The 11,067-nt window shown below is 37.9% G+C and overlaps 1 long non-coding RNA gene across 1 annotated transcript; it reads left to right on the top strand.

The window, feature by feature from the left end:
- Positions 1-2,845: 2,845 nt before the first annotated feature.
- Positions 2,846-5,586, top strand: LOC138868062 (uncharacterized). The gene is made up of 2 exons (XR_011399941.1): positions 2,846-3,175; positions 3,314-5,586. It is a non-coding gene; the product is annotated as an uncharacterized lncRNA (long non-coding RNA).
- Positions 5,587-11,067: the final 5,481 nt, after the last annotated feature.

The following is an 11,067-nucleotide window of genomic DNA, read 5'->3' on the forward strand; positions in this document are numbered from 1 at the left end:
TTGTTCTTTTCTGTGCACACTAATACCTTGCTAACCTTTTCCCTTTTTTTATCATCTTCACTTTTAAACTTAAACATGGATGGTATGAAATCTGGGCAAGAAGGACCACTGGATGGACTACCTGTAGTAGAAAACAGTGCCTAAGCAGTCGCTGATTAATATATGAAAAAAAGAGCGAAATAAAATGAATAAAGTAAAGAATGATTTATTTTATTACTACAGTATTTACTTGATAGGAAGTGTTATGGACTCAAGAAATGTCTCCTTTTAGATACCATGGACATTCCCGTGGTCCATAGCTTGTACCCATTTTTCCCTCTTTCCTTTCTTTTTTTCATTGTTTGGAAAAATATGGAAGCTAAACCAGCCTTTCCCAATATATGAAAGTGCATCCAAAAGCAACACAACTTTTGGCATTTTTCTTTGAAAACTGCAGCAAATGTGAATTACAGACAACTTTCCTTAGCAAATGCTTTAAGAGATGGGTCTAACAACTAGGTTTGTTTTCCCCCAGTTGTTGTTACTATGCGTAGTTGTGAAGGCGAACCGAATCACCATATTATTATTCTTGTTTCAATTATCCATGGTGTTACATGTGTGAATGTCTAGTTTTCCCTTGTAAATGATGTAAGTGAAAGCATCGGTAAATGTTTATGAAGTGATTGCAGACCTCTGAGGTTTGATCCCTATTTCTTCAGCCACTCATGGGAATCAACAGATGTGTGAATCCAAATCCTTTTTAACCCAGGGACTTTGCCCCCAGACCCCCACGCTGTATTTCCCTTTTGGTGGCTCTGCCCTCAGACCCAATCTCTGTATTCCCTTTCGGTGGCTTGTACCCATTTTTCCATCTTTGCTTTCTTTTTTTCATTGTTTGGAAAAATATGGAAGTTAAGCTAGCCTTTCCCAATATATGAAAGTGCAACCAAAAGCAACACAACTTTGGGCATTTTTCTTAGAAAAATGCAGCAAATGTGAATTACAGACAACTTTCCTTAGCAAATGCTTTAAGAGATGGGTCTAACAATTAGGTTTGTTTTCACCCAGTTGTTACTATGCATAGTTGTGAAGGCAAACTGAATCACCATATTATTTTTCTTGTTTCAATTGTCCATGGTGTAATATGTGTGAATGTCTAGTTTTCCCTTGTAAATGATGTAAGTGAAAGCATTGGTAAAGGATTATAAAGTGTTTGCAGACCTCTGAGGTGTGATCCCTATTTCTTCAGTCACTCATGGGAATTAACAAATGTGTATTTCCCTTTTGGTGGCTCTGCCCCCAGACCCCCATCCAATTGCCATTGACAGTCTATGAGGCATATGTCATGGCCTATTTTCTTAATTTCTGATGTTATTCTTGGCCTACTTATATTATTTCATGTATGAGTGAGTGTATTTTTCCCTTTCTGTATGATAATTGTATCATTATGGGTGCGTGTAACTGAAACTATTGATAGTGGTATTGATTCTGTTGTATTTATCTTTCCAATAACAATAAAGATAAAATTAAATGGTAAGATAGGCATGTTAAAACAGATGGGCTCAGTAACTGTACACAGAGATGGATAAACTAAAGTTCCAGTTAACATGGCATGTACTACATATATATGAGAATGAAAGAAGCAAACTGTATTTAATAGTTTTCATTTTTTTATTTTTTATTTTATTTTTTTGTAAAATTAAATGTGATGTGCAAGGGCCTTGTCTTACCCTCCTGCAGCTTGGTGGGAAAATTTTCATTGCATGATAATCATGATTTCAAGTTAAACCATATCAGGAATGGATGCCTCAATGAAAAGTGACAGACTTTTCATCGCTGACATTTCCAGCGCAAAACAGAAATAAAGGAAATAAATGACAGAGAAAAGAGATGATTGATCCTTCTTCTTCTAAGTACTTCACCATGTTCACATTGTGATGATAAACACTACTATGACTGCATAAACTTGTTACTGCAATCTGCCAAGTAATTCATGTAGAACTACATGTTTGTGAAGATTATTTTGTTATCAATGCCTGCTTTTCCTGATTCATGTATTTAATGTATTCTTTTGATTTTATTATACTTCTTTAATGTGTTTTAACAATTGTTTACCCTATACTTTACAATAAATCTCTGTGCATTAGTGATTATACCACAGGGATATTTGACAGTGCTGGGAGACTATTCCTTGACAAATTGACATTGTTGTGTCGATTATGGGTCATTTATAAAACAGTTTAGTGGGATTCCAGGTCATGTATAAATATAGTGGTTATGCAGATAAAGCCCATCCTGTGCCCCAAAGTCTGAAAAAAAGTATAACCCATCATTTTGGGTAGCTAACCCTGTGGGTCCAGGGGATGGAGCTCCCTTGTAGGGACTATGTAAAGCGTATTGCATAAGTCCCACAGGGTCCTAGGGGTTGTATATTGAGACTCATTTATTGGTCATATATGAGTCTCACCCCATGCCATGGACTATATATAGAACATGTATAAAAAGGTTAGGTAAGGTTGCTTTATTGGTTATAAAAGCCTTGGGGGCTTTAGATGTGAACTCATGGAGATTTTATGGAAGGATGGGTTAAATTCCTGGAGAGTTTTATATAAGTTGGTATGTTGGTCTGTAGACTTTCAAAGATGGTTGGCACATCGATAGTTTTATTAGTCAATTTTAAGCCTTTTTTCTGGTTTTACTAATTTTTTGCTCTCTATTCTTCCTTCAGCCTGTTTTACCATCTAATTTCTTCAATATATTTCATGCCCTTCCTTGCTATCAGGAATATCACATCAAGATTATCAGCTGTGTTTAAGACTAACATGATCATTAGATTCCTTCTCTTCACACGAGAATAGATTTGATGATATAAATATTGTTAACATGCTTTACATGTTATAAACTTGAATATATTTTAACAGAACTAATTCATACACTTTATACCATCATTATTACTATTTGTGTTTGGCCTCGACCTTGAAATCTTATTGAATATGTGATCAGACGGGAAATCTACCATATCTAAAGACCATTCATGTAGTGATAGGAAATGTAATTATCCACATTGAAAAGAGAATTTCTCCGCAGAACTTGTGTTTTGGGTACCAGCCTTGTTGATGGTAGGGAGGGAACAACAAAGGATAACAGTAACACAGGAAGAGTTAAAGAGGAGAGTTGCTCCACCTGAATGCTTAAGGTAAGGAGTATGTAGTATGTACTTGTCTTTTTAATACTGACTTTACTACATATAATGAAATAAGTGAGTTGAAGAATGGTATTTTCTTGCTGTGTATGGGAATTAATCCAAAGCATTTTTTATTTCATAATTCTGAAGGGATTTACCAATTTGACTATTGGTATTACCACAAGAAATTATTAGAAAGCCATGTTAAAGGTAAACATTCCCTTTGTTAGTGATATATGTTTGTATAATCGAAGTGGTTGTAGAAATGAAAAAAATCCATGCTGCTTAGCGTGAAAATCATCTTGTGGAAACAGATCTGTTTCTCTCTGTGTGCAGAAAATCTTTCTGCAGACACGGGAATCACTCATGTCACAACAATGCCCTTCCCCAGATTCCCTACCTCTTAATACCCCTCCTTTACACCCCCTAGCTCCTTCCCCTTCAAATTCCCCAACACATACTGCATGCATTATCACTCGTAAATCAACTAAGAAATAGCTCTCCTACATTGGAATATTCGCGGTGTCTGCTCTCATAGACCAGACCTATGTCATATCCTTGCTTCTTATAATCCATCTAATATCTGCCTCCAAGAGATTTTACTCACACATTCTCCTATTCCAATTCCCAATTGCCATTTTATCTCTTCCCCATACTCCCTTTATATCTTGTCTATAATTATCCATCATAAAACACCTTATGTCATACCTCCCATACAAATTACTGTCCTGTGCACAGTTATTCGCATCTTTCTTTGCCGCTGGATCACAGTGATTTCAGTTTACTTCTTTGACTTTTTTGCCTTTGAAAATAATTTCCCAACTCCAACCACATTTCCTTGTAGTTGGTGATTTCAACTGCCGCCACACTCTGTGGGGTGACTCTACTACCAACTCCCGAGGCCGATCTCTAGAACGCTTCCTCTTCACAAATAACCTAATTATTCTTAATTCAGATTGCCCCACACACTTTGACATGCGCATGCAATCCTTTTCATGCCTTGACCTCTCTCTATGCTCTCCTACTTTACATTTAGATTTCCATTGGTCAGTTCTAGACCACTTCCCCTATAATGACCCAGTACTCCTTTCTCCTACTTCATATGTACCACTTCCTAATCCTCCACACTAGTGCGTTGATAGAGCTGATTGGCGTACTTTCACTTCACTCTCTACGATACCTATCCCTCCACACCCCTTTCTGTCCATTTCAGATATGCTACAATGTTTTACAACCACGATCCTAAGAGCTGCCTATTCAGCCATTCCTCGAACTTCGAGACCTTATACCTCTAAATGTGTTCGATGGTGAAATTCTGATTGCACCAAAGTGCTTCGCTTTAAACGAGCAGCCTGGAACGGCTATCGCTACAAACGAGGCACCCCTCACCAGCTATCAGCCCTTATTTCCTTTAAAAGAGCATCTGCCCATCTTTGCCATACAATTAGAAACAGTAAAACAAATAGCTCAATTACTTCTACATGTATTTCAGCTGTTTGGCGACGGATCCATAAATTATCATGCAAACATCCCCCTCATCATGCACCCTTCCTCCATATTCGAGATACTCTCATCTCTGAGCCTGTCAAAGTAGCTAATAAACTGGGCAACTATTTCAGCCAGGTCAGTAGTGGCTCTCACTTTTCCCCACACTTTCCTTCCATTAAGGGGACCGTCCCTGAGAATGGCCACCTTTCCCTACTCTATACATCATAAAAAAATATCGGTTAGAGATAACTGATTGATTCTTTTTGCATGCTATAGAGCAAAGAATTGCGCTTCGTTATATATATAAATTTCAACTTTGCTCCCCCATTGGGGGGGGACACCCCCCAAAAAGTTGAAAAAAATCGCTTTTTTTTTTTTTGGTATGTCTTCGGTACTTCCCAACTATCAGAGCTCTTTACAGAATATTCCCCCAAAAATGCTAGTGTTAGATCAACTCTAGCCTATAGCCATGTAAAAGGCCGAATTTTGAATTTCCTTTTTTTTTTGGCGGGGGACAGCTTGACATAGAGAACTATTTTTGAATGCGTTTTTCAGCATTAAAATATTATTATTTTTTGATTAAGGCAAAAATTCAAAAATCGGCCTTTTACATGGCTATGGGACGCCGAGGCTCTAGTGAAAGCAACAAACTGCATTTGGATCGCATGAAAATTACGTGAGTTGGGAAGTACCGAAGATTCATAAAAAAATGGCCGAGCTACGGCGTTTTGTATTTGGCACCTTGCTAAAGTTCGTTATCTCTGTTATTTTTCTCTGAATCTAATGATATTATATATAAAAAAAACGCTTATTTAGTGTACTTTGCAATGCAATGATTACCAAGTCAATAGGAATTTTCATGTTCAATAGGGACGCTATTCTGTAAAGGTATGTCACTTTTTTTTTTTTTTTTTTTCGTTGTTCATTAAAGTTGATATTTTCGTGTGAAAAGCTTAATAAATGCATTTTACCATAGAGACAACTAATCTAAACCAGATAAAAACCTTTAAAAAAAAAAATATTTTTTATTTTCCATTTTATTTTTTATTAATTTTTTATTTTGAAGAAATGGGGAACTGTGGATGGCAACATTAGTACAAAATCATTCTAATTATAAAGTCCTGGCATGAATACAACATGGTGGTTCAATTTTGAGAATTTCAAAAACATATGAATTCAGTGCATTGAATTCGAGAACTTACGAAAATCGGGGGGGGGGGGGATGGTCACTGGGTGTTTATAATTTTCGAGGAGGATCATATGTACGTGAACGCACGCACATAAAGTTAAAAAGATTAATCATCATTTAGTAGGCCTACATTGACTTTCATATCTAAATAATAAAATTTATTAGTTATCCCTCTCATACCATTTTCTTTGATAATTGTCAATATTAACAGATTGCAAAGGAGAACAAGTGTAAAGTTTATGATTAGCCATTTGCACCCATTATCTTTACTAAGAAGTGCATAAAATAATGCAGACGCCTAGGTGTTGTGGGATATTTGCCAATTTATGGTGCCTAAGACTTACGGTAACGTCTAAACATATTCATTTTTATCGGGAACGCACGAAACGGATGCGATAGCTTTTTGAACGCCAGACGAAGACTATGCATACAACCGATCTCAAAATTCCATATAGTTTTTATTTCAGAGCAGGTATTACTGAGTACTATCATCTTCAACATGAAATAATCTGTATCTCGCTTATACATCCGAAGTTTAAAAATCTGACATTTAGGCAACATTCGTATTGAATTGGTCTTTACAACGGTAACTACCAATTTCAAATCAATTCAAATTGCCCCCTGCTGTGATGTACCGACCGTTTAGCAAAATGTAACGGAAATATTTCAATCCTTCCTTATAAGGCTATTTTTAAACATTAGTGCTTCGTATGTGATATACGTATATATTACCACGTAAACTAAAACATATTACCAGGGAGTCTCGATCAAAGCATATTTCGTGTGTAAAAGGACACAAAACATACATTTTTTTTTAGATATATTTCACAAAATATTTCGTCATAAATCACGGTGATATAATTTTTTCCTGATATTGGTATAAAAGTGTTCCTTGAACATTCACGAACTCATATCTATGCGCAATGTCATAATTAAATGCCTTATGCACGATTGCCGCAAGCAAAAGTCCACATAGGTGTACCTGGGCGCTCAATAGCGACGTACCTCTCCGGGTGCTGAGGGACTCGCACGCCGGCTGCAAGACAACGAGCCATAGCAGGCGGTTAATACTCGTTTGGTAGTTTCCTCATCCATATACCTATACTATACGCTAACTATCTTAATTTAACCCCCTCCCCCCCCTGTCGCATCCGTTTCGTGCGTTCCCGATAAAAATGAATATGTTTAGACGTTACCGTAAGTCTTAGGCACCATAAATTGGCAAATATCCTACAACACCTAGGCGTCTGCATTATTTTATGCACTTCTTAGTAAAGATAATGGGTGCAAATGGCTAATCATAAACTGTACACTTGTTCTCCTTTGCAATCTGTTAATATTGACAATTATCAAAGAAAATGGTATGAGAGGGATAACTAATATATTTTATTATTTAGATATGAAAGTCAATGTAGGCCTACTAAATGATGATGATTAATCTTTTTAACTTTATGTGCGTGCGTTCACGTACATATGATCCTCCTCGAAAATTATAAACACCCAGTGACCATCTCCCCACCCCACCCCCGATTTTCGTAAGTTCTCGAATTCAATGCACTGAATTCATATGCTTTTGAAATTCTCAAAAATGAACCATGTTGTATTCATGCCAGGACTTTATAATTAGAATGATTTTGTACTAATGTTGCCATCCACAGTTCCCCATTTCTTAAAAAAAAAAAAAAAATAAAAAAATAAAAATAAAATGGAAAAAAAAAAATTAAAGGTTTTTATCTGGTTTAGATTAGTAGTCTCTATGGTAAAATGCATTTATTAAGCTTTTCACACGAAAATATCAACTTTTATGAACAACGAAAAAAAAAAGAAAAAAGTGACATACCTTTACAGAATAGTGTCCCTATTGAACATGAAAATTCCTATTGACTTGGTAATCATTGCATTGCAAAGTACACTAAATAAAGCATTTTTTTGATATGTAATATCATTAGATTCAGAGAAAAATAACAGAGATAACGAACTTTGGCAAGGTGCTAAATACAAAACGCCGTAGCTCCGTCATTTTTTTATGAATCTTCGGTACATCCCAACTCACGTAATTTTCATGCGATCCAAATGCAGTTTGTTGCTTTCACTAGATCCTCGGCGTCCCAAGGCCATGTAAAAGGCCGATTTTTGAATTTTTGCCTTAATCAAAAAATAATAATATTTTAATGCTGAAAAATAAATAAAAAAGTATTTTTTATGTCAAGCTGTCCCCCGCCAAAAAAAAAAGGAAATTCAAAATTCGGCCTTTTACATGGCTATAGGCTATAGTTGATCTAACACTAGTATTTTGGGGGGAATATTCTGTAAAGAGCTCTGATAGTTGGGATGTACCGAAGACATACCAAAAAAAAAACGATTTTTTTCGACTTTTTGGGGGGTGCCCCCCCCCAATGGGGGAGCAAAGTTAAAATTTATATATATAACGGAGCGCAATTCTTTACTCTATAGCATGCAAAAAGAATCAATCAGTTATCTCTAACCGATATTTTTTTATGATGTATAGAGTAGGGAAAGGTGGCCATTTTCAGGGACAGTCCCCTTAATGTGGAATCTCGTAATCTCCTTTCCCCTTCCCAGTTTGGTTTTCGCTGTGCCTGAAGTACAGGAGACCCATTTGTCCATTTCGAGACATATATTACATCTGCATTTGCACGCGATGAATCCGTATTAGCCATATTCTTTGATCTAGGAAAAGCATATGATACCACATTTCGGTACCATATCCTCCAACAATTGTCCTCCATAGGTTTACATGGAAACATAGGTGTTTTCATTAAATCTTTCCTTTCTAAACATACTTTCCAGGTCAAAATTGGCGAGATGCTCTTATCCTACCTTTCTTAAAACCCAATAAATCGGGTACCCTACCCCAAGATTACTGCCCCATAGCTCTTACTAGCTGCTTGTGCAAACTACTAGAACAAATTGTTAACTTTTGCTTAATGTGGAATCTCGTAATCTCCTTTCGCCTTCCCAGTTTGGTTTCCGCTGTGCCTGAAGTACAACAGACCCACTTGTCCATTTCGAGACATATATTACATCTGCATTTGCACGCGATGAATCCGTATTAGCCATATTCTTTGATCCAGAAAAAGCATATGATACCACATGGCGGTACCATATCCTACAACAATTTGTCCTTCATAGGTTTACGTGGAAACATAGGTGTTTTCATTAAATCTTTCCTTTCTAAACATACTTTCCAGGTCAAAATTGCCTCTTCCACGTCATCATGCTTTCGTCAATTTGAAGGCGTCCTACAAGGAAGTGTGCTTAGTACCACTTTATTCCTTCTTGTTGTAAATGACATAGTCTCTGTCCTACCACCAAGATCCCGGGCATCACTATATGTTGATGATTTAACCATCTAAGCATCTGGCACATCCATACCAGATCTCTTTCAATTCCTTCAGTATGCAATAACACTCAGTAACTTCTTGGGCCACTAACCATGGCTTTCACTTTTCTACCTCCAAATCTTTCCCCATCCTTTTCTCTGGCTCACATACAGTCCCCAAACTTCCGCTCTTCTTATATAATGCTCCACTCCAATACCGTTCTTCTTGCAAATTCCTAGGCGTTATATTTGATTCCAAATTGTCCTGGCGAGACCATATATTGTACATCAAAGAAAAAGCTCAATGCCGCCTCCGAATCTTACAAACTCTTTCACACATCTCCTGGGGCTCAGATCGCAAAACTCTCCTCCATCGTCATGTTACCTTGATCCTCTTTACTCTAGATTATGGATGCCATATCTACTCCTCTGCCTCAACCTCCCTTCGTGCTCACCTTGATACAATCCACCACAGTGGTCTCCGCTTAGCCCTAGGCGCTTTTTGCTCCTCTCCAGTTGAGAGCCTATATACTGAATCTGGCATGCCATCCCTCTCTCGATGTCAAGCCCTTCTCTCTCTCCGATGCTGTGCTCGATTTCACCAATTTTCCCTTACCAAACTAACTATTCCACAATCCTTGTTTCCTACTTTTACCTCTTCTCCATGTTTACCAACTCCTCTCCCCGTACGCATGGATACTCTCATCTCCCATTCCCCCTTTCCTCACCTCCGACCTCTCCCACTTTCTGTCCATTCCATTCCTCCATGGCTTATACCTAAGCCCTGTATTTGCTCCTCAGTTTTCCCTGACCCACCAAAATCAGATATTCCCCCCTCTATCCTTCTCACTCATTTCCTTGACCATGTCTTCATTCATTCCTCCAGCATTCATGTTTACACTGACGGTTCCAAATCCATCTCAGGAGCTGGATTCGCAGTAACCTTCCCAAATTGCACTTTCAAATACACCCTCCCTCCTGACTCTAGTGTCCTTACTACAGAACTGTATGCACTCCTATTTGCCTTAAGACATATATACTTATCCCCATTATCCTCTTTCACTATTTTTACTGACTCCCGTAACTCTTTAACCCTCATAAAGTCTATGCATTCAACCAATCCCCTTGTCTGTAAAATCCAGAACTGGTTGGCTTATCTATCCACACATCACAAATCTGTCAGATTTTGCTGGGTACCCAGCCACGTTGGAATCCCTGGCAATGAACAGGCAGAACCTCTTGCACACATGCCGCAGTGTCCACATCACCTCAACTACGCTTTCTCACATATTCCAGCTACGGATTATTACCCCCACTTTAAAACCTTCTTGTATACCCGATGGCAACCTTTCTGGTCAAGCCTCCACAACAATAGATTACATACTGTAAAACCATCAATCTCTTGGTCAGCTCCTTTTTACAGGAATAGACGGGAGATGGCCCTTGCACGCTTACGTATTGGCCACACTCGCCTAACACACACCTAATGTCACACACGGACCCGCCACTATGGCCTCTATGTAACGTCCCTCTTTCAGTTCCACACATTCTCTTGTCCTGTCCACGCTCTAATACAGCACGTACCTTTGCTTTTCCACACCTATCCTCCCTTTACAGACCTCCTAACATATCAGACATCCTTACAGAATCCCACAGCTTCTGCCTTGACAACCTGTTCTCCTTCCTCAGACACATAAATATCCTTCACCTGATCTAACTCCCTTACCTAAACCACCATAACCTTTTCCCTCATCTTCAACCTCTCAACACTACTATAGATAGTTGACACATATGCAACTATCACCTGACATCCCCCTTTACTATACCTTCCTATAGTGCTATATGACCTTAGATGTCTGGCACATTTATTTTAACCATTAATCA

The sequence above is a fragment of the Penaeus vannamei genome, chromosome 34 (genome assembly GCF_042767895.1).
Source record: "Penaeus vannamei isolate JL-2024 chromosome 34, ASM4276789v1, whole genome shotgun sequence".
Lineage (NCBI taxonomy): Eukaryota > Metazoa > Arthropoda > Malacostraca > Decapoda > Penaeidae > Penaeus > Penaeus vannamei.